This window comes from Nyctereutes procyonoides, unplaced genomic scaffold, assembly GCF_905146905.1.
Source record: "Nyctereutes procyonoides isolate TBG_1078 unplaced genomic scaffold, NYPRO_anot_genome, whole genome shotgun sequence".
Taxonomy (NCBI): domain Eukaryota; kingdom Metazoa; phylum Chordata; class Mammalia; order Carnivora; family Canidae; genus Nyctereutes; species Nyctereutes procyonoides.
This window is the reverse complement of record NW_026575042.1, coordinates 14748919-14775921: the sequence shown is the minus strand read 5'-3', so window position 1 is coordinate 14775921 and position 27003 is coordinate 14748919.

The window sequence follows — 27003 nt, the reverse complement described above, 5'->3', positions numbered from 1 at the left end:
GCTGGTGGCAGGAGTCTTCTGTTCCTCTCCGGGTGTTAGCTGGAGGCCTCAGTTCCTCTCTGGGTATGCTTCTTCACTGGACTGCTTCAGTGTCCTTACAGCATGGCAGCTAGCTTCCTCAGAGTGACCCAAGAGAGAGACAAATGGAATATAGGCATGGAATATATATGTATATCTATGTACATTTTTTTTCTTTTTCTGATGATCTGTATGGATTTTAGAGGTAAGATAGAAAAAAGTCATATTAGCATTATCCTAGGGCTAATTGGAAGTCTCCCAATAAATAATTTTTGACTGTGTGAATGAATGGATACGTAAATTGATACAAAACCAAAGACTAACATTGAATGAAATTACACTGATCATCTTTTATGGAGACTGGATTTTCACGACCATATGATAAGAATCTGTTTTGTTTCTGGAGGAAATTGAGACCACTATTATAATCAAAGTGGTCTTGGGTGAGAATACAATGAATAAAAGTGGAACCAGTTGTAATATTTGGAGGTTCAGAGGCATAAGATCTTGTGTGACCAGAACTCTGCAATTGGCATTATGGCTGCCTGGCAGGGTGGGTTTATAAACAAGGTAAAATCAATACCTTGTTTAGTGGTGAGGCCATTTCCCCGGATTTCTCAGCATCATGTGATATTATTTCAAAATGCTCTCATACCGGTTGGAAATATGATTGTCTTTTCAGGCACATACACCATGAAATGAACAATGGAGATGGAGAGGCATGTCTGTGAGCATGTATATCCACACTGGAGGCAGAGGTTCATGCCCACCTGCCTATTCAGAGATAACCCAGCCCATGCTCTTATTGACAGAAATACCAGCAGCTTGAGGAGTGCTCAAGCTTTAATAGCAGAACTGAGTCTTGTATCCCATAGCCCACAGTGAGCTCTCCACCAAGAGAACTTGCCCAAGATACTTTCTTTCTCTGAGACTCAATTATTTGTCCAGAGCCTTAAGACAAGTTTTAACTTCTCTCTCCATCAGTGCCTTTTTCTTATTGACACTTTTGGTTTTGGAGGCAATAATTTTTATACTATTAACATCAAGAATTTCTAAGTGTGTTTGGCCAAATTCCTTTATTATCATCACACTCTCAAAGTCATGCTTTGCACTTCTGAGGTAGTTCAGGATGTCATATTCTGTTGAATCCCTTCTGATCAGGTTCAAAGATTTTGGAAAGTAGACAATTCTCTCTTAAAAGAGCTAGGAAGTATAAAGGAATATGTTTTGTTCAGCTATATCTCAGAGGGGTCTTCTATAAAGAGGAATGGCTGACTTTTGGTAAAGAAATTAGTATTCTATTTTTCTAAAGTATGTCTTTGCTCGAGAAAGAAGGAAAGAAAGATTGATTTATTAACACTGCATAAATCTACAATCATTACGAAAATGGGCAAGTGTGTTGTGAATCGAGGTTGTAAACTTTGATAGATCATTCTTTGTTGTCATTGTTTTATTTGCTTGATTCTACATCATTTCCTGTGGTTCCATTTAAGTAGGCATTGCTTTTATTTACAGAAAAGTTTAGATTATTTGGTTAAAGTACCAAACAAGTCATAAGACTAAGTTTTCAAAGATTACATTTCAACTAATGATACTGAGAATTATGGGAATTCATTTAATGGACTAAAAAAAGGAGAGAACATCTCAAAAATTATAAAAGTCTCATATTCTAGATAAACTAGGATAGAAAAGGAAAAGACTATTCAAAAGTAAGAGATTTTTCTGGCCATTAAGAAAAAATAAAACAAAAGAAATGAAAAACTATTGGCTTTCCACCTCCTGGCGGTCTTTCAAATCATAGGACAGGGTTGGATGAACTGAATGCCAACTTTTAAAACACTTCTAAGAATTAGGGGACATGATATTGATTTCGTTCCACCAGAGGGCACCATAGACTACAATTCAGCGACTGTGCTTGAGAGCCTGGGTACATAGACACAGTAATCTAAAGCAGTTACTTGTCGGTTTTATATTTTTGTACCAAAGATAAGTTTTTAAGATCAACAAATGGGCATTATCGATTTTTCAGTAAGGTAGGACTTATTATAAAGAGACTAATTTGACTCTATACCCTTCTGATAGTTTACCCTCCACATAGGGGAAAAATATGAAAACAGAGGCGTAATTTTACATTTATAAAAGTACTTCCGTAGAGTTGTTTAGAAATTGGTTGACGGAAAACTGTTTGCTACAGGAACCCCATGACAAAGTCCATCTACAATTTTGCCTGTTGGGATTCATCTGGGACAAATATTTGGAATTGTGGGTTCTGTGGGATTGTCATAGGTTCTAATTCACAAGGAAGCTACCAGGAAGCAAGGCCTTATCTCTCCAGATGTTTCTCTAGTTCTAGCAATTATGCACATCCATTCACTTCCGGCCCGGTAGTGCACTGAGAAATCTCTGCCTTGTTCAGTGAAGATGAAGCCCCCTCTTACCATCTATTGAAATCTAGACTTTGCCCTGAGACTCTGATAATCAAATGCTTGCAAGCTGCCCCCTTTAGTTTTCCTTCAAATGCTGGGCCTGGAAAGACAGATTTACTTGTACTCTTTTTGTACTCTGAGGGGCAAATTTTATGAGCCGAAAGCTTGCTTGCAGGCTCCTGTGAGTGTTCAATAAGCCAAAGTGCGTGTGAAGTATAACCCCCACGGCTGCTTTCTACTGGCTGATGAGGGCTGAAATAGCGCATTTGAAAATGGAGCGCCATTTGAAATTCATGGGCTGGCAGGGATCACAGCTGATCATAATTTCTCATGTGAAAATGTGATTTCCCTCCCCCTGTTTCTTCTTGTTAGGCTACTGAGGAGTATTAAGTGTGTCTCCCAGCCTGTGACAAAGGACTTCTGCAGTGGCGATGCTGGGAGAAAAAATTAAAAGTAACAAAGGCATCAGGTTTCCAGACTCTGACTTCTTAGACTTAGCAAGGGATGGCTTTCAGGCATACAGAATGATGAATCCTGAACATGGAGAAAAAAGCCAATGCTTTTCCCCCTAAACATGGGGGAAAAAGCCAATGCTTCTCCACTGTTTAAACCATGCCCTGGTTTTAATAATTGTTTTCCCAATCACGTGGGATAATGGCATGAGCTTGTACCTGACAAGTTGTCTCATGGAGGTAATGTAGCTTTACAGCTGGGTGGGCCTCCGAAGCCTACACTACACGCCCACCTTCCCCAGAACTCTGCATAGTGATTGTGATTATTTCTATTCTTGTATAGCAATGAAGGAATTGTGAAGTCATTTACATATGTGATTTGACATGTCACAGAGCACGGATTATTTTGTTAGCAAGTAGTAACTTTTCTTGTGGGTCCCACAATATCATGTCTTCCTTATCCTAATCTTGCCCAATCCTGGACTATTTTATATCCTCTACAAAGCCGAAGTCCTCGCTCTACAGAATTTAATGATGAAAATTCATGACTGCCACATGTTGGAGCAATTTAATGGGAAACATGGACTCCCAAAGAGGGGGCTCTGGTTCGACATAAGTATTAAGGAGGTTGATAAGTTGCAACTGATCATTCAAAGTTCTTGGTATGGACATTCAGTCTGAGTAGAGTATTTTATTCTTTTCCACCAGAATTATAGCAACATAGTGTGATTGCATCAATACAAATCAATCTGACAACTAAGTGTCTGACTAATAAGTATAGGAAATGAAATAATTGCTGAATAAAAATATGGTGTTCTTTGACCCCTATGCATCCCTTCTGTCATTGCCTCCTCTCTCCTTCCCTTCAAAGCATTTAAGGAATCCAAAGAGGCATTTGTTATCTGTACTCCCCACTTCCCATTTCCTCCACAACCCCCAATTATTGCTTTCTGCCTGCAAGCTTTTACTGCAGCTGCTTGTGGCAAAGTAATCAATGACTTTCTGATTGCCAAGGTCAATAGAAACCTCAATGTCCTTGTTGGATCTGCCAGCTGTAAAGTCTGGCATCTTAGACTTCCTTCCCACCCCCAACCCCCACCCCGCGGTTCTCTCATCTTGGTTAATTCCATCTCTCTGAGCATTTTCTCTTCTCTTCTTTGGCCTACACTTACACACTCTCTTGAGTTTCATTCTTATGGTTTCTTCCTCAATCCATATATTCCCCCAAATCTTCTCCTCTGACTTCAACTATTATTTATATAATGATAAATTGGTAATCTTTTCTTTGGTTCAGACTTCTGATTCAGCTTTATCATACGTCTCCTGAATTTTCCTACTCAGATGTCTGGAGTAGAGACAACGCTATGTGTCCACCAAAACTGTTGCTTTTGTTTTGTATTTTAGTGGGCCCATATCTGCGAGCCTTCCCTGTGGTTATGTGGGGCCACATTGCAGACTTTTGGCTAGTGGAGTATGGGTAGAATTGACACAGGTTACTTCCATTTCTGGCCCCAGTGATGCCCTATAAGATCTCCTAGGTTCTTTCTCTTCTCTGACATTGGAAGATGGTAGTGGCACAAGGTCCACCAGTCTGGAACATTCATACAACATTTTGAGGAAAAGAAGAATAAAGTTATGTTAGACCACTCATTGAGAACTGCATTGTTGGTTATAGCAGTCAGATTACAGGATTGTCACAGTGTTATAAAGGACTCAAGACCTCTAAAATGAAACTCCTCTTGTTCCACACATGCTTCCCTATCTCAGTGAATGGGACCCAACTCCTCCAAACCAGAAACTGTAAAAACTCTCAAAATTTATCCTCCAACCTTATTTCCACATCCAGCCTCTCAAAAGCCATGTGAATTTGACCTCTTTAACATTTGCATGGAGACTCTCAAATTCAGATTCCTGTGGCTTCTGGCATGCACGATTCCAATGGCCTTCTGATTGTTCTCTGCTTATAATCCACTCTGCTTTCCTTCCCAGTCCCTTGGGAAGTCCTTTGCCAGGTGAGCTTGTTCTTCATAATTACAGTTGACCCTTGAACAACACAGGTTTGAACAGGGCAGGTCTGCTTTTCCACGGATTCTTTACAGCATTGTTCTGTAAATGTATTTTCTCTCCCTTATGATTTTAATAACTTTTTATTTTCTCTCTCTTATTGCATTGTAAGAATACATTATGTGATATACGCAACATACTAAAAATGTGTTAATCAGTGGTTTATGAATTGGGTTTTTAATCAATAGTAAGCTATTAGCATTTCAGCTTTTGAGGGAGTCAAAAGTTCTATACAGATATTTGACTGTGCAGGTGTCGTTGCTCCTAACCCCTGTTTAAGGGCCAACCATGTATCTTTATGCACAGGCCATGTTTAAGGGCCAACCATGTATCTTTATAGTCCTAAAAATTAATAGCACCGATTTTTCACTAAGAAAGGAATATATGTGTATTTTAGAAACTTTGGAAAACTCAGAAAAGTATTAAACAGAATAGAAATATATTTATAATTTCATTACCCCAATACAAATGCCATTTCCATGGCTCCCTATGTTATTTTTGTTTATTATATATAGTATTTTAAGTTTAACTTTAATTTTTATCAAAGTTATAAAAAGAAGCAAATGCTTTTCAAGTAGTTTGGGGATTTACTCAGTTGTTTTTCTTCACATGTATGAATGACATGTTTGAGGGTACCTTGGTGCTCAGTGGATTAAGAGAGTGACTTCACCTTAGGCCATGATCTCAAGGTCCTGGGATTGACACAAGTTCCATGCTCAGCAGAAAGTCTGCTTGTCCCTCTCTCTCTCTGTCCTCCACCTGGCTGTTTTATAAATAAATAGAGTCTTTTTTTTTTTTAAAGGCATGTTTTTACAGTTGTTCTTAGATTTTTTAATTTTTTTCTTGTTTTTAAAATTTTTATATTATCCACTCACTCTATACTATGAAAAGGAAGATTAAGTTCTATTACTTCCCACACAAATCTTCTATTTGTCATAAAATGATGCCATTCCTTTTGGTTAAATCAACAATGGCTATTTACATTATTATTATTACTCTGTAAATATTATTCAAAATTGATCTTCAAAAGGTACACTGATTATATTTCTTCTCTTGTTCAAGCAATTTCTTTTCCTGGAGTTTAATAAAAGCATCTATTTATTGGCTTTTCTTTTTTCTGCATATCTATTGCAAATTTATCTCAGCTTCTTCAAAGAATCAAATATTCTTTTCACTACATAAAAACACATTAGACTCTCAGTTAAGTACATTGGGGGGCACTTTCCTTATTAAAGCCCTCAATATTCATGTTTCAATCTGGACTATATTTTTTTCAGAATCCAAAGTGTTTAAATAATGCTGAAAATCAACAAAAAGAAGAGAAACATGAAAAAAATGTGAAAAAGCTACTCATAAAAGAGGAAGACGATGGCCATTGAACATGCAAAAGTTTGTTCCATTTCATAGGTAGAGGCAAAATTAAAAAGCTTGATGATTCTAAGATTATTAAAAAGTTGCCCTGATATAAACTTTTGGAAGAATGTATCAGAATCTAATGAAGTGGCAAACAAGCATGACCTACAACACAACAATCCATTAGATGTTATATGCTCTCAAGTAACTCTTACTCTGATGTATGAACAGGTGTGTACATTTATGCATTTGTCAGCTCTACTCTTAATGACTCTTAATGAGAATAGTTGTAATGTCCTTCAGTAGGACAATGGATAAATAAATCATGGTATGGAATTCCATTCCATGCAGGAAAATGCACTATTGCAGTGAAATTAATGAAGTACATATCTATATGGATGAATTTCATATAACAAATGCCAAGAAATGATAAAATGCCAATTTCAATAATTATTCCCATGAGAAAAGTGTTGGAGAGATGATGCAGTAGGAATACACAAAGAACTTTAACTGTGTTTGCATTTTCTTTTGGATTAACACAATGACTGAATTATATTATTTATACCTCGTTATTGGAAATATTCTATAATACATGAAAAAAAATCTGAAGTCAAATAAATCATTGGAGAGCATATTTGGTGTGATTTTTCAGTATGTAGAAATTGGCTGATTTCACTGGTTGTAGAATCCCAAATGATTCTCCAGGGAAGGGATAAAAAATTTATATATATTAATTGACAGAACAGAAAGAAGAAGCTAACCACTTGATTTTCTTTCTTCTCTCTAAATTTGTCTTTAGGACTCCAGGTGCTGTGTTTGGATGGTATTTGGGGCTCAATCTCCAGGTTTGGTCTCTGACTATCATGCAGATTCATTTTGCCTCAAGGGAACTTTATGCCTGAAAGCACATGAAACTGCAATTAAATAGATGACTAGAAAGGTGAGCTCTGCACATGTCAGTCTGTCATTATAACTGGGAAACACCTTCAGAAGGATTCAGCCTTCTGTAACCCCAAATCATGTAGACCTGTGTGGAAATGTTGAAAGCTTTCCCAGACTTACATTCACTTTAAAGCTGTAGGAGTTTGGCTTGCTAATTAGACTAAAGTACTCTGCCAGTAATGTTTATTAACAGAATTTCTAATAAATAAAATAAAATAGAAAAAATAAAAAATAAAAAGGATTTCTAATTCAATCCTGATGCATCCACATGTGTTTCATTTTTGATTGGACACATCCCTGCCTTGGATTGTCAATATTTTCCAGTGGAATGATTAGGAAAATGCAACAGGCACACGAGATAAAAAGTACAGCATCAAGCACCAGATCCCATCACAACCTAGGGATTGCTTCGTGTTACTCTGTCCACCAGTGAAAGGAATTCTACAGAGTTCTGCAGTGAAGGCAATGGACTGAACATGAGAGCTCTTGAAATCACTCCCAGCTTTACTAACTTACTGTCTAGTGGTGCGGTAAGTAACTCCGGATCTCTCAGCTACACATAGTAAAATGTTAAAATGTTTACAGCACTCACAAGGGTATAGTAAGGTTTACTAAATGTTTAGAAATTCCGACTAATAAGCTGTCTTTCTTCTCAAGCATTCAAGATACTAAAACTAATTAGGTGCTATCTACTTATTAAGTGCTAGATGATGAATGTTTTTCCTGAGTTTTGAAATTCTGGGGAAGAAATAGTGAGGCCTAATTATTGTTGGCAGTGAATACTATAGATGATAAATAGCACGAAAAAAAAATCCAAGTTATTACTGTAGCAGATTTTAGCTATTTCACTGGTGGGGCTGGAGAAAAGCACTGTCTAAATTGAAAGGTACAACAAACATAAAGACATGTTGAGATATCTGAACTTTCAGGATGGATCTCAGTATTGATCCTTAGGGTGTCACATGAGTTGAGACTAAGGAGAATGATAAGTTTCTTTTATGAGTTAATTTGTATCTAGAAAAGCCAGTTTCCAGAACCATAGTCAATCTTTCCTAGAAATAGTCTCATGTTTCAGGAAGACATAAAATCTGCCCTTTGGACACAGAAATCCGAAGAATGGCTGTGGACTTGGAAGAGAAAGAAGTACTTCACTCATGATTTCAAAGCAGAACTCCCCCAAATTTCTAGAACTATTACCTAAAGTTTGAAGAGATTGGTCAGGCATCAAAGCAACAGTCTGGAGTGCTTTCTTTACAAAAACTTCATTGGTCTTATGTCTCAGCTCTCAGCCTGATCATGTCAGCACCCACCCTTCCTCCCCAAAACTGAGATTTGTTTTAGGGAGAAACTTTTCCCTTTCTTATGTCCAGATGGGTTACACCATAGCCTACCTTATCAATTATAGGGAATAACTTAATAGCACTAAGAAAAAGTTCCATTTTAGTGATTGACTATTAACTGCCAGGTAAACCAAAGAATGATTATCCTCTAAAGTATAAGGTAGTTTAGAGTTTACAAAGTGTTTTCATTCTCTGCTGGTTCTAGTCAGAGACCAAAGATCCATTTTTTAAATAGTAATTTTACCAGATATAGGTTTATTTGTCCCTTTCAAAATGTCTTGTATATGCTGACAATCATCTATGGCTCTTCAAATCTTAGGTTCCTTTAGTAAAGTTTTCAGGGGCAGAGAATCTAGAAGCCTTGAAGTTTTGTTTGAAACCTGTATTATTTTGATTCCAAATGAATGGAAATTAATTTTATATGGCTTCAGCTCAAAAGGGAGGATTGTATTTGGTTTAAAAACCAAGTTGCAAAAAAAAAAAAAAAAAGTTGCTGGCTGGGAAAGGATGCCACTGACCTCAGAAACATCTGGAACTAGGAATTTGAGTGCCAACAGGACTTCCCCTCTGCTTCTCATTTTTGCTTTTCTTTGAGGTCCAATTTCATTCTCTCTCTTTTTAAGCCACTGCTAGAGCTGTGTGGACTGATGTTGTCTTTAATTTTTTAAAGGTTTTATATTTATTTATTAGAGAGAGAGAACATGCACATGCATGTGAGCGGTGGGAGGAACAGGGGGGGAGAGGGAGAGAGAAGAAGAGGGAAAGAGTCTCAAGCAGACTTCCCACTGAGTGTAGTGACCAATGTGGATCTCTATCTCATGGCCCTGAGATCATGACCTGAATGGAAGCCAAGAGTCAGGTGCTTAACTGATTGTACCACCCAAGTTCCCCTTTAATTTCTAATTAAAAAAAAATAAAGAGGGAAGGCTTTGATTTGGTTGGAGGTGGGAGTGAGAGGACTTAGAATACCTGATACTCCTATGAGAATTAGATGGTTGTAGCACAGAGAAGAGCTCACCGAATAAGATGGGTATCATTCTCAGAAGAGATCATGCTTGGAGCAGACAAAACAAGGGATAGGATATCCATGGAGAAATGCCATTATAACCTCTAACATTTGTAATTTTACAATTGAGAAAACAGATTTAGAGTGGGGTAGTGATTTGTTCAAGGCCATACAGCTCCTAAGTGAAAGAACTGTGACTTGAGCCAGGATTTCTGTCTCAGGGCCCCCTCATCTCTCTAAGGGGTCACCACGTGATTTAATCTGTTGGTTGGCAGCATGAAGCTTAGTGTATATCAGATGACATTGTCATATTTATAAGATTCCTTAGGAGGGCACAGGGAAGTTACATATTGTCACAGCTTTAGGGATGCCCTCAAAGAGCCTGTGAACGATGCTAGGAAGTCATTTCCAGAGTCAACGTTTATTTATTGAGCACCTACTCTAAGACATGGCCTGTGTTAGCCTTTTGAATTACGGAGGGAAAAAAAACTTGTATAACTACTTAACCAAATAATTATAAAACATTAAATATGCAAAAAGAAAAATTATGTGATGCTAAGAGAGTATACAAATGATATAAGATTGTACAGTTACTAGAGTTTTCCTTGTGGAAGACCCAAAGATTATTTAATCATGCGGGAAATTAGTTAATTCTAAGAGTTGATTCCTAAGTGTGAATAAATACTCTCGATTTTCTTTCTGAAAGTCATCCAGTTTTGGGACTCATACTCTGAATTGAAGGGTAAAAGACCTGAATTCAAATCAGAGGAAATACGATGTCATCATTAAGCACCAATTAATGTCAGTTTCTGTATCAGTTTCTTATTGCCAGGTAACAAATTAATTCAAGGGCTTAAGGGCCTCTGCTAGTTGGTGGGGGTTTGGCTGATATGCACTGGGCTTGACTGTGCAGGTCTATTTCAAGCTAAAGATGCAGTTGGGCTTGGCTCCTTCCTGCTACTTGCTTCAGGCAGCTTTATTTATATTCATTTCGGGGCCTAGCTGAGAGACAGCATCCACATAGGGGAACCACCTCTCATGATAAATGTGGACATATGAGAGAACAAGCCCAATCAAGCAAGCAAGTTTTATGCTTTTAATTGTGTCATATTTGCTGGCATCCTATTGGCTAAAAAAATTTACATAGCTAAGCCCAAAGTCAAAAGGTGGAGAATATTCCTCTCATGGAAATGGGAGGGGGGCGGGGCAGGAGGGGAAATGAATAGCTCTAAACAATCCAACCTACCAGAGGCCATAGATGCAAGTATCTTTAGAAAGTGTATTGAAAAAGTGCATTCCTGGATGATTCTAGAGAAGAAGCATAAAATATTGTGAGAAAGTGCTGACTTTTAAGAATGGTGAATATATATTTTTGCCACCAAAGGGAATCAATGGCTTTCTTTTTAAAAATTTATTTTCCTATATACTGAACTTCTACTCCATCTACTATTATTAATTTCATGTTAGCCAAGTACATTAGTCAGGGCTTTCCAGGGAAATAGAACCAATAGGATATATACAGATATACAGAAAGAGATTTATTACAAGAAATTTGGCTCGTGCAATTATGGAGGAGGAGAAATCTCACAGCCCACAGCCTACTGTCTGCAAACTGGTGACCCAGAAATGCCAACGATGCTGGGGGAACCCATGGTGTAATTCTCAGTCAGAGTCGGCAGGCCCAAGAACTAGGAGTTCTAATGTCCCAAATCAGGAGAAGAGACAGTAATTTGCACTTCTTTAGCCTTTTTGTTCTATCTGGGTTCTCAATGGATTGGATGATGCTCACCTACATTGGTGAGGGTGAATCTTCTTTGCTCAGTCCAGGAAATCCTTGCAGATATACTCAGAAATAATGTTTTACCAGATCTCTGGGCATCTTTTAATGTTTCTGTGCATATCTACTATTTATTGTTTTTCATCGCTATTTAGTTCTTGGGGGGTTTGTATCTACCACATTTTCCTATTCTCCCAAAGATTGAGACTCATTCCTTCTAGCTCCCTAGACTATCAATAACCCTAAAAGGAAAATCCTTATACAAATCCCCTTATGTACTTATATGAAAAATTCCTTGGGATATTGTATCAGTTATGTTAGATGAGCTTGTGCTGCAATAACAGACAATCTCACAATTTCAGTGGCTTAATATAACATCAGTTCATTTTTCACACATGCTAAAGATACAACCCAGGTCCTAGTATATGGGATATGCTCATGGTAGTCACTCAAGGATTCAGGTTGATAGAGACTGCATGTTGGCATATGGGTTTGGTTATCACTACAGCGTTGGGAAGAGAGCATTCATCAGAAGGGAAATGCCTCATATGTACTCACATTCATTAACCAAAGCAAATCTCATGGCCACACTAATCTTCAAAGGTGGAGGAGAAAATAAGTTGCAATCGTACCATGGCCTGGAAGGTTGAAAGCAGGAATATTTGATAAATAGCATGGAGTTCCAAAGACATGTGTTCAGGATTGGAATTTCTAAATGATAGGATATGATGCATGTTTTGCCTTACTGATGCCAGGCTGTACCCACTTACATCTCTACCAGCAGCATGGGACAGGTCCATATCCTTACCAATGCTCAACCATTTTTTCTTCTTTTCATAAATTTGTAAGACTTTCTTTTATATTCTAGATGTCAATATTTTGGTGGTTTAAAAACTGGAAGTTATTTTTTCCATTCTGTCACTTATATATTAACTTTATCCATGATCTCATGTTTTGAACAGAAACTCTTAGCTTTGATATGATTTTCATTTGTACCTTCCTTTTTTTTTTTTTTGCCTTCTGTATTATGCTTCAGGATTACCTCCCTATAATTTACAATATTTTTTCTCAATTTTCTTCTATAGAGTGTCTAGATTTGTTTTTCACATTTAGGATTTTAATATACCTAGAATCAGCTTTATACATAGTAGTGTGTCAGAAAAGTTTCATTTTATTCTGACTTTCAGAGTTTTCCCAAGTATTCTACTTGAACATCTATTTTCACATTTATTGCCTTTCTATTTACTTCTCTTTTCTCTTTTACATTTAAGATTAACGTAGTGATTAGTGGATATCTATTCTTCCATGTAAATTTTAGAGTGAATTTATTAAGTTTCTAAAAATTAGAAATAAGTGTGGAATGGTGTTGAGTGGAATTTATAAGTTAATATAAGTATAATTGACATTCCTATAATATTAAGCTGTCATACCTAAGGCTAAGGACTGTCCCTCTCAGTGACTCCAGTGGTATTTTATGTGCTTTATTAGATGCTTAAATTTTTCTCTATGTAGGGATCCCTGGGTGGCTCAGTGCTTTAGCATTTGCCTTCCACCCGGGGCGTGATCTCAGAATGCCAGGATCAGGTCCTCTGTCGGGCTCCCTGCAGGGAGCCTGCTTCTCCCCCTGCCTGTGTCTCTGCCTCTTTCTGTGTGTCTCTCATAAATAAATAATAAAGTATTTAGAATTATTTTTCTCTATGTAAGTGTTGTTTACTTAGTTTTTATTTAAATTTTGTGTAAGCATGGCAACTTGCTAAACTTTCTTATTAGATTTAATAATAGAATAATTATGGGTTTTTTAATGTTTTAAGGTAGGTAATATTTTTATAAATAATGACAAGTTTATTTCTTTTTGCCAAATCTTACCACTCTTGTTTCTTTTTCTCTCTCTGTACTATTGGTCAAGACTTTCAGAACCATGTTAAGCATTAATAGTGAAGATGGGCATACTTGTCTCATTCCCAGTCTTAAAGGGAATGATATATTTAAGGTCTTCTGCTAAGAGTAGTGTATCCTATAAAAATTTGGTTCAGGGATCCCTGGGTGGCGCAGTGGTTTGGCGCCTGCCTTTGGCCCAGGGCACGATCCTGGAGACCCGGGATCGAATCCCACGTCGGGCTCCCGGTGCATGGAGCCTGCTTCTCCCTCTGCCTGGGTCTCTGTCTCTGTCTCTCTCTCTCTGTGACTATCATAAATAATAAATTAAAAAAATTATTTAAAAAAATTTGGTACATAATCTTTGATTTTTTTGTGAACTCAAGAGGTTCTCTTGTAATCTTAAACAAGTTAAGGTTTTTTTTTAAAGTCTTGGGGTGCCTGGGTGCCTCAGTGGGTTGAGCACCCAATTTTTGGTTTTGGCTCATGCCATGATCTCACAGGTCCTGTGATTGAGCCCCTTAAGGGGCTTTGCACTCAGCAGGGTGTCTGCCTGAGGATTCTCTCCCTCTGCTCCTCCCTCCCAGTCACATGCACTCTTTCTCTGATAAATAAATAAATAAATAAATAAATAAATAAATAAATAAATAAATAACAAGTCTTTTAAAGAGACATTATTTTAAAGAAACCTTAAGTACTAAAATTTATCAAGTGCTTTTTCTGAATAAAATGAGTGTCATTTAAAAAAATTTTAAATCTATTCTATGGTAAGGTAAGCAATATGTTTTCTCTTTTTTAAAAAAAAATATTTATTTATTTGACAGAGAGAGAGAGAAAGAGAGAGCACAAGCAGGTGGAGCGGCAGGCAGAGGGAAAGGGAGAAGCAGTCTCTCCATTGATCAGGGAGCTGGACATGGGGTTCGATCCCAGGACCCCAGGATCATGACCTGAGCAGAAGGCAGACGCCCAACTGACAGCCACTCAGGCACCCCAAGTAATGTATTTTCTATTTTTGATCTTTGTATTCTTGGGATGAGCCGTACCTGGCCATTATTTATCACATATAAGTACATTGTTGGATTTGGTTAGCTAAAAGTCAAATTCCTTACAATGCTACAAGGGTCTATAGTAAAGCTCATCTCTTCCCCTCTGTGTCTTACCTCTCACCCCAAGTATCTCTGACTTCATTTTCTTCTACTGTGCTCATTTCAGTCATTCTGGCTTCCCTACTAGTCCTAGATCCATCAGTCACATTCTCACTTAAGTATCTTTGCATTTGCAGTCCCTTCTGCCTAGAAGAGTCTTTCTCCAGACACATGCTCCTTCACCAACTTCGACTCTACTCAAAGCTCCATCTTCTCAGTGATACTCACTTGACATTCCCACCTAAAATTGCAACATGCCCACTCAGCATTCTCTACCCTCCTCTTTGCTATATTTTATTGTCTTAACTGTGTTTTTTGTTTTGTTTTATTTTTAATTTTCTGTATTTTTGATGCTCTGGCATTTGTGGTATCACTGACAGGGGGTGAGATTGCCTCTTCTGGATCTAAACAATTCTGAGAGAGAACAAAGCGCTCACCCAAGCATGTCTTCCATGTACAAACTAACCGATCCAGAACTCACACCTCCAAACCAACAACTTTATCAAACTCTTGCGCTCAAGCCAGTATTTCTCCTGCCCTGAATCAACCTGGATCAGGTACCAGACAACTAGAGATAGCACCTCTGCTCCGAAGCCCATGGAATTATTCAGACTAACCAAATCTTATGCTGTCTCCCCTGCCGTGCCTTGCTTTTCCAACAGACACCCCTATAAAGACTATAGCCTCTGCCTTCTGGTCTCTTCTGTCTCCTGACTGCTCTTGGTGCTCTTGCATATGACCCAGAATTTTTCCAGAGATCTGTGAGTAAAAAATTACTTCTTCATGACAGTCATTCTTGCGTCTGCATGTCTTACCATACCTGATGAAAGCAAATCCAGCATGCAGATTTTAGAACACTTCTTTCTTATCACTTGGCATATAAAATACTATACAGTTTACTTATTTATATTGTTAATATTACGAATCTTTCCCAACTAGAATGTAAGTTCCATAAAGCAGGAATTTATTTCAGGTTTTTTCTTTCATTTCTATATCTCCATTATCTAAAACGGTTCCTAGCAAATACCGGACCCTTCATAAATATTTATGAAATAAATGAATGAAACATTAATGAATACAATGAATCTGTACTTTTCCTTTCTTGCACTGGTTCCAAAACCAGATAAGGAAAATGAGAAGCAGTCAATGTTGGCATTTTGATATGTATTCTATCGCTCAATTTATGCATTTTTTTATTTGCAGTTGACTTCATCTTCTCATTTGACAACAACCATTGAATGTTTGTTTGGCAGCTGCCTAGTTTGTACCAGACATTATGTCAGGTGCTAGATAGGCAAGACGGACACAAATAAACACCATCCAGTCTTGTCTACAGGTAGTTTTCAGTCTTTCATTTACTGATCTCCTGTTCCATATTATATTATGGTCATTTCCTCTTGTTATGAAAACAAGTCTCTTATGAAAATTAATTTTAATGGTTATGGGGCAGAGGACTTAAAACAATTTTCCACTTATTACATTGAGTTAGTAGGCTTGCTTTGCTTATAGACACGTTTAAATGAGCTGCCAATAATTGAAAAGTGAGCAGTTTAACATTATATTATCCAGCTTTCCAGTTGTGCCAGAAAAACAGGAAATTCTGGAAAAAGGAGCCCACACCACTTAATTGATACTTGCAGCCAAGTGACAGTATCTAAATTAGACTGGGTATTGTTTTGTCAGTAGAGTTTTCTTTCATCTGCCTGCTTCACTCATTTACATGAGTGGCCTCTGCTTATTTTGAATTTGTGACCTCTTCATAAAGTATTACATTATATGGATGTACCATAATTTTCTTAGCTGTCTCCCCAAAGTCATTGCTTAATGTTCACTCTTGTAAGCAATGAATAAATCTTTGTCTATATGTCAGATTTTTTTTCCCAAGGGCAACTTCCTAATAAGAAAATTACTAAGTCATAGGGTAGGGGTATTTTAATTGATTTTCAAAAAAAAGCATACAATTTTCTACTTCTAGTTTGGTACAAGAATGCTTATCTCAATAATGGTCTACTGAAGCTGCACTTTAGAATGTTTTAATCTTTACTAATTTAATAAGCAAACATTGTATTTTAATTTGGATTTTTTTGACTACCACTGAGATTAAACAGTTTTGTATTTTATTGACAGTTATGCAGTGCTATTTGCAAATTGTTTTTATTTTAATTTCCCACATATTCATGTTGGATATGAGCTCTCTCTATATTAATTATATTAATGATTTCTTTGCCATAGTTACTGTAAATATTTTTTGATTTTTAATTTTCTCTATGTTTTCTTAGATAAGTAGAAGTTACTTTTAATATTCAGATCAAAAGATATTTTCATTTTTTATTCTTTATATTGTCTTTAAGTTGACTGTATTTTTTCTCCTATGGAGATCAATTAAATACATGTACACATGTACATTACGTTTTATGATTGAATTTAAACACTTCACTCTTTTTTACCTTGAACTTCACTTTGATGCAAAATGAGAACTTAAATTTTGTTTTTATTGTCAACTTGCACTGTTTTATTTTTTTATTAACATCAAGTCAATATTCTGAAAAATATTTATTAAATAATTCTCTTTTCCACGGATTTGTGTGCCTTGTTTACTGTGTATTAAATTCTAATATGCATAAGTGATATGCTTTGTTTCATGACCCTCTAAATGTTTATGGCATTTTATTATTAAAACTTTATAGTAAAGTTATGGAGACAGCAAAAAGATCATTGGTTGCCAATGGTTGTGGGGAGGGGAAGAATGAATGATTAAAGCACACAGGGCAGTGAAAAAGTTCTATGACGCTGTAACATTGGGCACATATCATCATACGTGTGCCCAAATCCATAGAGGGCACAGTACCAAGAGTGAACCCCAATGGAAACTGTGAACTTGGGTAATTGTGATGTGTCAATGGAAGTTCATCAGTTTTAACAAATGTACCACTCTGTGAGGGATGCTGATAATGGGGGAGGCTGTTTGTGGGGGGGTGGGGGGTGGGCAGGGAGCATATGGAAAATCTATGTACCTTCCTTTCAATTTTGTTGTGAACTTAAAAATGCCTTCCCAAAGTGAAGTCTTAAAAAAAACTGTATATGATACTTTAGCAGCCAAATCCTGCTTAACACCAATCCTTATGATTTTATTTTTAAAACATAGCCATTCTTATTAAAACATTTTTTATAAGAAATTTAGAATTTCTGATAGAAAATATTGATAAAACTAAAAATTGGTCTTTTGAAGAGATTAACAAAAGCAATGAACTCTTAGAATAACTAAAAACAACAACAAAGAGAAAAAGAGAGAAAAGACTAAATCAGAAATAGAAGAGACATTACAGCAGATGCCACAGAAATAAAAAAGATTATAAGATAATATTTTGAACAAATATATGCCAAGAAACTAGAAAACCTAAAGAAAATGGATACATTCCTCAAAACGTACAGTTTACCAACCCAGCATCAAACAGAAATTGAAAGTCTGAATAGACAAATGATATTGTTTTGGTTACAGTTGCCAGGAAAACACTGAAAATATTAATGACATTACACATCTCTTCCCTGATTCTGGTTTTAGTGGCAATATCTCCAGTTTTTACCTTCAGGTATATTGTCCATTGATTTGCCAATATCTTCATTAAGTTAATAAATATCTTTCTCTTCCTAGTTTATTAATTATCTTTATATGGAACTGGAGCTAAGTTTAAACCACTATGTTTACTAACATCTATGAAGACAATTATAGTTTTAGAATTTTACTATTTGGTGATACATTATATTATTAATTTTTAAATAATAAATGTATCTTTGAATTTCTGATTTCAGAATGAATTATTCTTTTCCATATTGTTGAATTTTGTCCATGCCCATTAAAGATATTTATATTTATAAATGAGATTGTTTTTTTCATTTTCCCTGTATTTGTCAGTTTTGTGGTTAATTACAATTATACTTATAAACTCTCCCTCTTTCTCTCTGTCAGAGTTAGCCTTATTGAGGAGGTAACATTTCAGCAAAGCCATGAAGGAAGTGAGTGAGTTAGGCATTGCAATTGTTTGGGGAAAGTGTTGAAGGCAGAAGGACGAGCTGGATGAAGCCCTAAGTTAATGTCCTTCAACATGCCAGGCAGGCATTGGATCCAGGAATCTGAAGTGGAACAAAACGTCAGTCTTGCTCTTGAAGCTAGCAATGAAAATATATAGATTGTTCTGTTATAGTAAGAAAACTACCATGAGAGACATAAGCACATAGTGTTCTTGGAGGACACAGAAATAGAAATGCTTTTAGCCGAGTCTGGAGACAACATCTGAAAAGAACTTCTGCTGAAGACATTACTTTTCATTGTAGGCTGAGTTGGACTTAAACTTAAGATCTTAGTAAGCAAGATCCATGTGAGGATAAAATGCACAAAGTTAATTTAATATTGAGCATAACGTAAGTAGTAGAAGAATGTGATAATACGAATTAAGATGAGAAAGCCAGGAGGAGCTAAATTGAGTTGTGCCAGCCTGGGCAGTTTATTATCTCTGTTTGCCATCAGAAAGCTATTTCAGTGCTTATGGCTAAGGAAAGACTTGACCACATTTTGTTTTAGAAAAGCTGTCATGTGTAAATGTTGTGGAGTTTGGAGGAAACAGAACTGAAAGCTAGGTGGTCAGTTCGGATTCTGTTGGTCCTCCAAGCAAAGGCTGAGACAGACTGGACAATGTCAGAGAAAGGACAGGGTGAGTGAATCTGTAATCTGTGCAGGAGCTAAAATGAGCAGGTGCTGGTGGCTGACTGGATAAAGAAGGCAGTGATGGTTTGGAATCTGGACCTGTTCCTACATTTCTAGATTCTGTGATTGGATATAAGGTGATTGCATTCCACCAGGGTAGCTTCCCTCCCAGGTAAGAAATGTTGTGAAAGGAACAATTTGGGAGTATGATAAAGAAAATAAACACAACCATTAAAGACTTAATTTCAAATCCAGAGGCACTGGATTGGGGATCCCTTGGGTGGCTCAGTCAGTTAAGTGTATGCCCTGGGCTGAGGTTGTGATCCTGGGGTCCTGAGATGGACCCCCATTTTCAGCTTCCTGCTCAATGGGGAGCCTCCTTCTCCCTCTCCTTCTGTCTGTAACTCCCCCTGCTTATACTTGCTTTCTCTGTCAAATAGATAAATAAAATCTTAAAAAAAAGAAAAGAAAGAAAGAAAAAGAAAGAAAGAAAGAAAGAAAGAAAGAAAGAAAGAAAGAAAGAAAGAAAGTCAAACTCCCAAATGGGCTATGTGTGTGTATGTGCATGTAGGTAAGTTTTCATTCCTTTTCTCCAAAAGTAGTGTACATTTTCATAATACATTAGATCCGAGAGCTTGTTTTATTTTGTATTTGACACCTAATATATGTATATGCGTTTGTAATAAATTCTAAATATATCCAGAGGGCTTGTGTCTTAATTGAATTTCCTGAGGCATAACTCACTCCCAAGAGGTGCTAATAATCTGATAATTTCAGGACTTTAATGCCAGAAATATTGGTGAGAGCAGTTGAATAACTTCTTAAAGACTCTATTAGTCATATTTCTCTTTTAACTTTTACTGGAATAGGAATTTCTTTCATTATCCTTTTGTCACCCACACACAAACCTTTCTGTTTTAGGAAGCCTTCAACAATGACCTTTTGATGTGTTATCATTCAAAAGACAAACTTATCATATCTAAAAGTATCACCTCAATCACGTTGCTTCCAGTAGGAAGAAACTTGCCCCTGATTTTTGAAAGAAGGTTAAATGAAGCCAGAAGGCTCCTGTGTTCTATCTCATTGACCTCCCCCTCAGGCTGTTCTTTGAATCCTCCCACTGGGTTGAATCAGTGCTTCTCATTATATGAGGCCTCAGATGTGAAAGAAGCAGCAGCCTCTTTCAAGCAGGGAAGTAGGCAAGGTAAAGCTGCCATTCAGCACCGTGGGGGGACAGGCTGCCTAGGAAGGGGTGGTGAGGCTCAGCCTGCTGGGCTTCAGGGCACCCAGGGCAGAACACGCCCTCCCCCTCCCCCCAGAGGAAGAGATGATCCCGAAGAAAATGGTGGATAGGGTCAACATGACAGAAGAATGGCAGGAATTTAAAGGCGGGATATAATCGTGGAGGAAGCTATTCTGAGGATGGCTCTTTTTTTTTTTTTTTTTTTCTGAGTATGGTTCTGAGAATTAATAGCTCTGACAAAAATTCAAACTGAGTGACTCTTGGATATCTGCAAATATCTGGGAGAATTTGAATATGGTTTGGTTTATTGGATTTGAAAATTGGTTAAGTGCTGTAAGGGGCTCCCTGATGGAAAATCTCCAGCATTTGTATGAATTGTGTCACTGTCACCGATCCATTCCAAAGGATTTTTGTGTTGTTGCCATTGTTATATAGCTTTTCTTGATGGCTTTTTGTGCACCCAATGATGTAAAAACTGACCAAATCATACCATTACAAGAAAATTCTGATAAGAAAGATGGTTTCCACTTATAGAGAGTTATTGCGTATCAGGTACTGAGTAATCCTCATAACGACACTATAAGGTAGGTGTGGTTACAACAATTTTGCAACCTAGAAATTTGAGTTGATAAAGAATGAGAGACTTCTCCAAGTATTATATGTACTACCCATACAGTAAAATGCTGGCACTAGGTTTCATTGTCTGGCCACGTTTATTCTTTGATTGGTCTCCCTACACCCTACATTTCTAAAGGCCAAGTTTGGGTGATTTTAAACCTTTGTGGTGAAGCACAAAAAAACCTGGGAACCTCAAAGTCAAGCCATGCTCAGAACTTCTGCCTACAATGCTGACAACCTGTATGAAACTTTTCAGTTCTATCAACATGCCATAATATATATATATATATATATATATATATATATATATATATATATCTTAAACAACTTGGCAGAAAAATTCATTTTAGGGTCAGAAATGCATGTCAAGGTTTCGATATGAAAGCCAAGATTTTTAAAACTGGTGGATAGATAGATCCAAATAGTGTGGCAAACTGAAAAAATCATTTGATTAAATCTTCAGATCTACACAGGAAAGTTCAAGTGAATATAAAAATGGAAGAGAGGAGGTATTCTATCAAGCCTGAAATTTAGAAAAATGGTCCCAGCCACAAGGCACAAACTACAAGGAATTTCTAAAATAAGATAAAAAAACAAAACACACACAGATCAGAACCAGAACAACATACATGATAACACTGGACAGGTGAATAATTTGGTGCCCCTTTTAAGCCCCTATTCTTTAATATCTGATAAACATTTATTAATATATAATATGAGGGGTTGCCTTGGCAGCAGTGTGCTAATTAGGATCAAAGTGGCATGTGAGTCTCCTCCAACTTCCAATGATCTCATCTCATTCAGCAATTAATAGGACCGAGCCTCCTCCCCACCGGAAACTGTTCAATAATAAATCTACTCTTATATTAGAAGGTTCCTTTTAGGCTTAACACTTCCAGCAGCTATCAAAGCATTCCTCCCTAACTATCTAGAGTTTTTCTTTCCTGTCATATCCATCTGCCTCTGTATAGATATATTAGTATTTTTACACATTTCTGGTGAACGATATTCTCTCCCCAAGGGGAGTATTGACAAACACAGGTTTTCTCCTTTTTTTTTGTGTAGGGGAGGAAAAATTTTTCTTTCTTCCCTTAGAGGTTCTTTGGCTTATAGGGTCAGATTGACATAAAATAGATTGAAGGGGGAAAAACAAATTTAATTTCACATGAGCAGGAACCCCAAAGGTAGGAAGTGGGAACTCCAAAGATAAGAGACTTTCAGTCAGGCAGGCAATTAAAGTTTTTTGCTACCCTGTGCTAAGGAGAAGAGGATTAGGGGTCTGGAAGTTCCAAGGGGAAGAAAGCAATTTGCAGGAAGATGGGTAGAGTGAATGTTTGGTAAACAAGTGCTTGTCATGCCACTCAGAGACAATGGGGCACAGAGAGGAAATTGGGCAAGCAGGCCCTGCAAGAAAACCCTAGTTCACCATACCTAGCAGATACTCTGTGCTTATTACAATGATAGTTCTCTTTCTGGACTTGGCTCTCTATCTAAATTTTAGGCAGTTAAGGGAGAGGCAAAAAGCACCTTGGGCCTGATCATCTTCACATCAAAGTGGAGCACTCTGGGGCAACCCATCCTGAACCTCATCACTTGTTTCCAGTGGTAACTTTTGTTCCCCGATGATGCATCTCTGGCTAACTATTGAGATCGGTGACCTTCAATCCACTTTTGATCCCAAGGATGCTAATTAGAAAGGAAAAACAGTCGATGTCCCTCCATGCTGCTTGCAGATGGTAAGTAATCAGAAGAATATCCAGCCAAAAGCTCTAATTGTCTTCCCTAATTCAAAGCACGTGTGCTTAGAAGTGTGTGGAATGTGAAGAGGAGGAGGAGAAGTGAGGCAGATTTCAATCCCATCAACTCCTGAGAATTTGTTGCAAGTGCCCCGAGGCCAGAGGAAGTTGGGACCTGGTATGGCACACACTCTGTATTTGCATATCATGCCAAAGGATGTGCCAAGGCTGCCTCCAGGAAAAAGCCACATGCCAGGAACAGGGTTGCCCTGCCTGCTTGCCTGCCAACACACAAAGAAAAGTTTTCTGCAGAGATATCGAATTCCCTACTCTAAGCCAAAACAAGTCAAACAAATGAAAGCAAAAATACCTCTCCACTCCCTTCCTCTACGTTCTGGCTCCTGAACCAAAGCAAAGCCTGGCAAAAATAATTTTCCCTCTTCCTCCTTATTTACTGAAAGATTGAACAAATGGTCCACATCAGCTATCACCTTTATAAAACTCATCTCTAATCCCTGTGCTGGAAAAAAGAAAACCTCTTTCTGTAAAAATGAACAAACAGAAGATCTTTGTCCATAAAAAAAAAATGTGTTTAAGTTAATACATAATTTAATTAATTATAATTAATGAAATTAGTCAAAGCAAATTTATTACTGTTATAAAAGAAGTACCGTAAGAAAAATAAAAAAAGCTTGAGAAAAGTGTCCAATCAGTATGCTCATCAAAAGTTGGTAGATATTATATCAAAAAAACTAACACAAATAGGGAAAAACTGGAGTTAAAAAAAGTTCATGGTTATAATTGGTACAAGAAAATGACTCAAATGAAGAAATATGATGATGGCAATTGAAAGCATATAGTGATGCTTAGAAACTCAAATCAGAGAAGGAGAAAAGAAGCACAACACCGTTTCTCTAACTCACGGCGAGAAAGGAAGTTTATAGTTGTCATTAGTGCTCTTCTCTAAATGTTTGTAATTCTCTGCTAGGATTTCCAGATAAAACCAAGAACATCCACATAAACTTGAATTTCAGTTAAAACTGTGAATTTTTTAAAAATATAAATACGTCTGAAATATGGAATGAGGCATACTTATACTAAAAAGTATTGATTTGTCTGAAAATCAAATTTAACTGGGCATCCCATATTTTGATTTGTTAATTTCTGGCAACTCTACTCTCCATCTTTAGGGTATGCTAGAACTGTTCCCCTACCTCCTGAAGACGTTGAGTATGGCCATGTTACTTGCTGTGGCATGTGGAATGACTGTGGAAGGGCTTTGAGTCACTGAACACTGAAGGGATTTAGCCAGTGAACAATCTGATGGAGTGGAAGCCCCAATCAACCCACCTTAGATATTTATTTTGAGGGGGAATAAATCTTTGTAAATTTAAACCACTAAGAGCTGGGATTCTTTGTTACTGTCTTATAATCTAGCCTGTCATAGCTAGATAGATCATGACTGAATACATAAGAATACATAAGTAAAGATTACAGGCAGGAAAATAGATATGCATATATTTAATATTCAAACACACTTCCACTCACAACGTACTGACCATAAATAGTCACAGGTACCACTCAAGAGTAACAGGAGGTACAATCATACTTGGAGATAGGGAAAACCAGTAATGTGGTAAACCACACAAATATCTCTACAGAGAGAAAGATACAGCAGGATAGGGGGAAAAATCTCTAAATGAAAAGATTTAGAAATTTAATAACAATAGTTATTGAAAAATAAATGTCTAAAAAAGGTAAATGTCTAAATTTTAATCAAAGTATATGGATAAAACAATAAATAACATTTAAAAACAAAAGACAAAAGTTAACTCTCTTTGATATGCAAAAACATCTTAAAAGTGTGGCCAATACTACTGGTGGCTATCCAATATCCATTGTTCTCTCCTTCATTGTGAGAAACTTGACTTTATTTATTTATTTATTTTGGGGGTGTCATTTACTTCTAGTTTTACTTCCTATCCCCCTTTTCAGGTAAGGATTGTCTCGTCCCTTAGCTCTGACCAATAGGAAGTAAGTGGAGGTCATGGATTGCTGGGGGGAGAGTGGAGGGATGTGTAGGGGGTAGGTTGGAGGGGTGGGCTCAAAGAAAATGGAGCAAGCTCAGCAGGCACACGTTTTTTTGCTCTTGGCCTTTCCCCTCTTCATACCTGGAGCACTTTTCTAATGCTGGAGATGGCATAGACATTTGTGACAATAGAGAAGGAAGCAAGAGATCAAAAGCCTGAGCTAAGGATAGATGAATGGAAAGAAAGGAGCCTGGATGTGGACTTCTTTTTATATGAGAAAAATAAAAGTTTTTTTGTTGTTGTTGTTTTGTTTTTTTACTAAAGGCACTGTATGATGGGTATTCTTTTTTTTTTTTTTTTGGATATTCTTTTAAATGAAGCCAAATATAATCCTTAACAGATACACAGATCAAAAAGAAATACTTTTTAAAAAGATTTTATTTTTAAGTAATCTCTCTACCCAACGTGAGACTCTTGGGACTCAAACTTATAAACCTGAGATCAAGAGTCACATACTCTACCAACTAAGCCAGCCGAGCACCCCCAACAGAAATACATTTAAAACATCAAATTAAAATGGGCGTCTCTGCCTTCACAAAGGAAAATTAAAATTTATAGTAAAATGATAAAATATCTTGTATTGATAATGGTCGAGTCTTGGGGAATTACAGCTTGTAATTGGGAGTATTATCTGGTTCAGTGCTGATGGAGATTGTTTTAGGGAGTGCACAGGAAGCTTTTTGCAATGCATTGAAGCTTATGACAAACAATTACATTTCTAAAAATTTATCCTATGGAAGGCTCAGGATAGGTGTAGAGAGAATGTTCTGAAGAACCTCATTCTAGTAATGAAAATCTGAAAATATATTGGCCAAATTAAAAGTTTGTTAAATCAGTCAAATCACTTTCTCAATTTAAATGTATTATAGAATCTTATATTTGAATATATAAATTAGATAAGGTTGCAATTACCATGATTGGATTAACATACAAAAGTCCATAATACAGTTGGTTTTTATCACCAATAACACACACACACACACACACACACAGGTGCATATATGCAATTTTTACAGAACAAAAGATACCATATACAACTTGCTATTTTAAACTAAACATGATACCCTGCCATTTTAGTACATTCACCTTTATCACATTCTTTCTTACCAGCTTCCTACAATTCCATATAGTCTTTTAGGCAGAGTTTTAACAGTGGTTCATAATTTTACCTAATCTACCTTTTTCTTTGCACTGATTTCCTTTGCTTTTAATTTTACTTCCTCCTCTCCACCCTGAGCTCAGCTATAAACCTATATTTTATTATTTTTAAAATAGGTTAGATGTCTGGCCCTTAATTCTTTTATACTTCTAGACTGTAGATTATGGTGAAAGGTAAAAATTAAGCTTTCTCTTTTTCCCCTATTAACCATATTAACCAGTTTTCCTTGTTCAGTCCACCAAATGAAATGTTTTTGTACAAATCTTTGTAAGGACATATGTTAAATTGGCCATACATCTGGAAATCCAGAAATCTGAGTAGAGAGTAATATAACCTCCCAGTGTTTCTCCTTGGGGACTTCAGACAGTTGTATCAGGATTCTCTATCCACATTTGTAAGATAAAAGCATCCCTTGTTTTTTTACCAGTCAATGTCACATGTGATAGAGCACTAAATAGCTGTCTTTGACTAGAACTGTCAAAACAAGATAAAGGATGGCTTATGTGAACAGATCACTCTATGGTAAGATTTCCTGTTTCCCCAATAACTACCTTTCACAACTCCATGCTAAAGCCAAAGTGATGCAGTAGAACAGTGGAGGAAAAATAATCATAGAAAGAAGGCAAGGTAAACTGAGGGGAAAAAAATAAAGAGCTGGCATGCCTGGGTGACTCAGTTGGTTTAAGCATCCCACTCTTGATTTCAGCTCAGGTCATGATCTTGGGGTTGTGACATCGAGCCCTGAGTGGGGTTCCTCACTGGGAGTGGAGTCAGTTTGAGATTCTCTTTCTCCTCCTTCTACACCCCACTTCCCATGCGCACATGTATGCACTCTCTCTCTCTCTCTCTAAAAAAAAAAAAAAAAAAAGACCTATTCCTAAAGGATGCCTTTGATCTTTGAGAAGCTTAAGCGCCATTTGAATCAGAGAACTACAAGGCAAAGCTTGAGAAACAGCCCAGACCAGCCGGCTGCTGCTTGTGTGACACTAAGTGACTCCTCTAAGTATATTCAGAGCTCTCTGCTTATTATTCAGAAAACATTCTCCACTAAAACGTA